The sequence below is a fragment of the Gorilla gorilla genome, chromosome 1 (assembly GCF_029281585.2).
Source record: "Gorilla gorilla gorilla isolate KB3781 chromosome 1, NHGRI_mGorGor1-v2.1_pri, whole genome shotgun sequence".
NCBI classification, from domain to species: Eukaryota; Metazoa; Chordata; class Mammalia; order Primates; family Hominidae; genus Gorilla; species Gorilla gorilla.
The window spans coordinates 114,692,938-114,699,204 of NC_073224.2; the positions used below are offsets into that span (position 1 = coordinate 114,692,938).

General features: G+C 44.7%; 1 pseudogene; it reads left to right on the top strand.

The window, feature by feature from the left end:
- The first annotated feature begins 977 nt into the window (after nt 1-977).
- On the top strand, nt 978-2,854 carry LOC109028618 (insulin-like growth factor 2 mRNA-binding protein 2; annotated as a pseudogene).
- The last annotated feature ends 3,413 nt before the right edge of the window (nt 2,855-6,267 follow it).

Genomic DNA, 6,267 nt, shown 5'->3' on the forward strand with positions numbered 1-6,267 from the left:
CAACGTAGTTTAAATTCAGCCAGCAGATCACTTATATACTAAAGGGGAAATAAACCTTTTACAATGGAGAGATTTGGCAGCTACAACCTTAACCAAATGACTAAATTTAATATCACCAAGGAAGACACAAACTGATTATCATGCAATGACGTGTGGCACCAAAAAAGATGTCATCCAGGCCATGCGCGGTGGCTCACTCTTGTAATGCCAGCACTTTAGAAGGCTGAGGTAGGTGGATCACTTGAGGCTAGGAGTTCCAGACCAGCCTGGCCAACATGGCAAAACCCTGTCTCTAAGAAAAAATACAAACAAACTAGCCAGGCATGGTGGCGCATGCCTGTAGTCCCAGCTACTTGGGAGGCTGAGGCGGGAAGATTGCTTGAAACCGAGAGGCAGGCAGGCAGCCAGGCTGGACGGAAGGAAGGAAGGAAGGAAGGAAGGAAGGAAGGAAGGGAGGGAGGGAGGGAGGGAGGGAGGGAGGGAGGGAGGGAGAAAGTAAGGAAGGAAGGAAGGTAGGAAGGAAGGAAGGAAGGAAGGAAGGAAGGAAGGAAGGAAGTCACCCATATGGTATTCCTGCCAAAAATGTTTAACTCGAATCTAACCATGAGGAAACAATCACAGCTAAATTGAGGAATATTATCTGGCCTGGATTCTTCAAAATGCCAATCTCGGCCTCTGCCCCCGGGCGGGCCGAGCGGCAGTGGTCGGGGGAGCAAGGCTGAGGGTGGGGATGGGTGGCCGGCGGGCAGTGGGCGGGGAGGGCTGGCGGAGGAGGAGGAGAGACGAGGGCAGCGGAGGAGAGGAGGGCGGCGGAGGAGAGGAGGGCGGCGGAGGAGAGGAGGGCGGCGGAGGAGAGGAGGGCGGCGGAGGAGAGGAGGGCGGCGGAGGAGAGGAGGGCGGCGGAGGAGACGAGGGCGGCGGAGGAGAGGAGGGCGGCGGAGGAGACGAGGGCGGCGGAGGAGAGGAGGGCGGCGGAGGAGGCGAGGAGCGCCGGGTACCAGGCCGGGGGAGCCGCGGGCTCCCGGGGAAGAGACGGATGATGAACAATCTTTACATCGGGAACCTGAGCCCTGCCGTCACCGCTGACGATCTCTGGCAGCTCTTTGGGGACAAGAAGCTGCCCCCCACCGGACAGGTCCTGATCAAGTCCGGCTACGCCTTCGTGGACTACCCCGACAAGAACTGGGCCATCCGCGCCATCGAGACCCTCTCGGGTAAAGTGGAATTGCATGGGAAAATCATGGAAGTTGATTACTCAGTCTCTAAAAAGCTAAGGAGGAGAAAAATTCAGATTCGAAACATCCCTCCTCACCTCCAGTGGGAGGTGTTGGATGGACTTTTGGCTCAATATGGAACAGTGGAGAATGTGGAACAACAAGTCAACACAGACACAGAAACCACTGTTGTCAACGTCACATATGCAACAAGAGAAGAAAATAGACATGGAGAGGCTAAGCGGGCATCAGTTTGAGAACTAGTCCTTCAAGATTTCCTACATCCCGGATGAAGAGGTGAGCTCCCCTTCGCCCCCTCAGTGAGCCCAGCATGGGGACCACTCTTCCCGGGGAGCAAGGCCACAACCCTGGGGGCGCTTCTTAGGCCAGACAGATTGATTTCCTGCTGCAGGTCCTGGTTCCCTACAGTTTGCAGTTTGTTGGTGCCATCATCAGAAAGGAGGGCTTGACCATAAAGAACATCACTAAGCACACCCAGTCTCGGATAGATATCCATAGAAAAGAGAACTCTGGAGCTGCAGAGAAGCCTGTCACCATCCATGCCACCCCAGGGGGGACTTCTGAAGCATGCCTCATGATTCTTGAAATCATGCAGAAAGAGGCAGATGAGAACAAACTAGCCGAAGAGATTCCTCTGAAAATCTTGGCCCACAATGGCTTGGTTGGAAAAGAAGGCAGAAATTTGAAGAAAATTGAACATGAAACAGGGACCAAGATAGCAATCTCATCTTTGCAGAATTTGAGCATAAATAACCAGGAAAGAATCATCACTGTGAAGGGCACAGTTTGAGGCCTGCGCCAGTGCTGAGATAGAGATTATGAAGAAGCTGCGTGAGACCTTTGAAAATGATATGTTGGCTGTGAATGTGCACTCCAGATACTTCTCCAGCTTGTATCCCCATCACCAGGTTAGCCCGTTCCCACATCATCACTCTTATCCAGAGCAGGAGGTTGTGAATCTCTTCATCCCAACCCAGGATGTGGGCGCCATTATCGGGAAGAAGGGAGCACACATCAAACAGCTGGCAAGATTCGCCACAGCCTCCATCAAGATCACCACTGCGGAAGGCCCAGACATCAACGAAAGGATGGTCATCATCACCCGGCCACCGGAAGCCCAGTTCAGGGCCCATGGACAGATCTTTGGGAAACTGAAAGAAGAAAACTTCTTTAACCCCAAAGAAGAAGTGAAGCTGGAAGCCCGTATCAGAGTGCCCTCTTCCACAGCTGGCCGGGTGATTGGCAAGGGTGTCAAGATCTTGAATGAACCGCAGAACTTAACCAGTGCAGAAGTCATTGTGCCTCATGACCAAACGCCAGATGAAAATGAGGACGTGATCGTCAGAATTATTGGACACTTCTTTGCTACCCCAACTGCACAGCACAAGATCAGGGAAACTGTACAACAGGTGAAGCAGCAAGAGCAGAAATACCCTCAGGGAGTCGCCTCACAGCGTAGCAAGTGAGGCTCCCACAGGCACCAGCAAAACAACAGATGAATGGAGCCCTTCCAACACCTGACAGAATGAGACCAAACACAGCCAGCCAGATCGGGAGCAAACCAAAGACCATCTGAGGAATGAGAAGTCTGCGGAGGCTGCCATGGACTCTGAAGAGGCCCTGAGGAGGGGTGGGGAAGGTCAGCCAGGTTTGCCAGAACCACTGGGCCCGCTTCTCACCCCCCTCAGGGCTTCTGCAGGCTTCAGCCATCCACTTCACGATCCACTCCGATCTCTCCTTAACTCCCACGACGCTATCCCTTTTAGTTGAACTAACATAGTGATGTGTTCAAAGCCAAGCAAAATGCACACCCTTTTTTTGTGACAAGTCGTCTCTGTACATGTATATACATATTAGAAGGGAAAGATGTTAAGATATGTGGCCTGTGGGTTACACAGGGTGCCTGCAGCAGTAATATATTTTAGAAATAATATATCAAATAACTCATCTACAATTTTTAATCAATCATTAATTTTTTTTCTTTTTAAAGAGAAAGCAGGCTTTTCTAGACTTTAAAGAATAAAGTCTTCCTTTGGGAGGTCTCACGGTATAGAGAGGAGCTTTGAGGCCACCCACACAAAATTCACCCAGAGGGAAATCTCAAAGGAAGGACAATCACAGCAGTTCTGGATCACCTGTGTATGTCAACAGAAGGGATACCATCTCCTTGAAGAAGAAACTCTGTCACTCCTCATGCCTGTCTAGCTCTTACACCCATTTCTCTTTGCTTCACAGGTTTTAAACTGGATTTTTGCAAACTGCTATATAATTATACATCTCTCTCTGTTTATCTCTCCCCTCCCTCCCCTCCCCTTCTTCTTCATCTCCATTCTTTTGAATTCCCTCATCCCTCCATCTCAATTCCGTATCTATGCACCTCACTCCCTCACAGGGAAAGCAGTGCTCTGAGTATCGCATCACATGAAAGGAACAAAAGTGAAACACACAAACCAACCTCAATTTGCACTTGGTTACTCAAAAGAACAAGAGTCAATGGTACATGTCCTAGCGTTTTGGAAGAGGAAAACAGGAACCCATCAAACCAACCAATCAACCAAACAAAGAAAAAATTCCAGAATGAAAGAAGGTGTTTTGTCTTTTCGCATTTTGGTGTATAAGCCATCAATATTCAGCAAAATGATTTCTTTCTTTAAAAAAAAATGTGGAGGAAAGTAGAAGTTTACCAAGGTTGCTGGCCCAGGGCATTAAATTTACAGATTTTTTTAATGGGAAAAACACACAGAAAAAGCTGCCTCAGGTGTTTTTTACCTCAGCACCTTGCTCTTGCGTTTCCCTTAGAGATTTTGTAAAACTGATAGTTGGAGCATTTTTTAATTTTTTTAATAAAAATTAGTTGGAAAAAAATAAGATATCAACTGCCAGCCTGGAGAAGGTGACAGTCCAAGTGTGCAACAGCTGTTCTGAATTGTCTTCTGCTAGCCAAGAACCTATAGGGCCTTCTTTTGGACAAACCTTGAAAATGTTTATTTAAAAAAAAAAGATGACAAAGAAAAACAGACAGAGATAATATTGGAGATGTCCTGAATTTTAATAGGGTATGCGCCATTAGGACTTTTTGTGCTAAAGGATGAACATGTAATGTTTTATGTGAATAAGCCATTATACCACCAAACTGCAATGCCAGTTTCCTCTACTGCAAACAGTGTTCTGTGACAAAAAAAAAAAAAGAAAGAAAGAAAAGAAATATATCCAGCTAACAAGAAAAAAAATGCAAATCTCACTAAAGAAAAAAAAAGCTAGACAATTGTTCTAGATTAGAGACCAAGAGACATGACAACTAAGCACAATTCATAACCCCTGGGTTGGGGGAAACCAGAGTAGCTATACAGAACATTATGGGGACAACAGGAACTCTGAATGTGGACTGTATAGTCTAAGCCTGTATCTATAGGCTTAGATACAAAGCCTATATCAAGGTTAAATTTTCTGAGTGTGATAATTATATTGTAGCTATGTAGGAGAACGCCCTTGTTCTTAGGCAATACTCACTGAAGTATTCAGGAATAAAGTGTCATGATTTCTGTAAGAAATTCCCCAGTGGTTCAGAAAATACATTACAACTACATATGTGTGTGTAATAGAAAGAAAAAAGGCAAATGTGGCAGAATGTTAATAACTGGTAAGTCTGAATAAAAATGTATATGAGTATTCACTATACTATTTTTGCCACTTTCCTGTAGGTTTGAAATTTCCAAAATCAAAAACTTTAGGGAAAAGTACACTTTTTTAAAAAGGCAAATAAAGAATAAATAAAACAAATCCAACATTCTTTTACTCTTTGATTAGTGTAAAGCTTTCCTGCTAGAGAATGACTACTTGTAAGGCTTTTCTAAACCATCCCCTGAATGGGGCTAGGCTTGGCAAATAACTCAATGTACATTGCCTACCCTTCCTAAGTTTCATGTAGGTGACGTCAAGTTACAGTGAGTGGCCCCAGACTTGAAAGATACCCGGAAAAAGGTGTCAGCTCATGGCTGTGCTGTGCAGTATTGGAACCACTACCTCCTGCATTTCTGAATCCCTGCAAAGCTATCTGAAAAGGAGAGTAATGATAGAGTTTCTCTGGCCAAATTGTGAACCCAGAGCAATAACCTCAACTCAACATATGGTAAGGACAGTTCTTCAGCCTTTCAGAGGAATTCCAAACTTGTTTGTTCCATTAAGGTGGGAAGAGAAAAGAGTCTTGGCCAAACCTATTAATACGGAGATTACTAGAAGGAAAAACAAGAGAAAAACAAAGTCCCTTAATGAAATGAAATTTGATACTTATCTAATGTGGATCTGGGTATGCTGACATCCTCTTTGGCAGTCGATGAAGTGCTATCATCTCTGGAAGGTATCTGCATTGAACCCTAAAAAATTGGAAAAGTCGGGGGACTTAGGAAGATGCAGGAACTATGACCACAATGACAGTACTGAGAATATTCTCAGAATTTGGTATTAAAATTATCAAACTTACACCTCAAATGTAAAAAGAAAATGGAATCAGCATGAATTATCTAAGTCCATAGTTCTTACTTGATCAGTCTGTTCTCCAAGAGTGGGGGCCAATGGAGATAACTTCAGCTTGCTGGTTAGAGATGGGTGCTTGGGACATTAGGGAGTCTCTCCCTCCTAAATATTGGTGCAGGGCCTGTAATTCTGAATTTCTTTCCATTAAGGCTTGCACCATCTTCTCTCTTCTCGAAAAAAAAAAGAATTTACTTCTTAAATTTTGTGAAATTAATATACCCCATACTATTATGAGATTGTTTACTCTCACCATGACCTCTGAAAAATGCAATCTTTTTTCCCTCTTAAGATAACTCAGATTTTACAAAAACTAAGACTAAACATGTTGAGTGTAAGTTTTCCCATACCTTGACTGGAAATGCAAAATATCACTCAAGTCTTAATAATTTAGAATCAAAACCAAAACACTCACAACCCCTACTCCTTTCTCTCAAAATGATCAGATTATTAAGGAAAAGAAAATGTATGTAATGAAGTTAATGGATACATGTATTGTTTA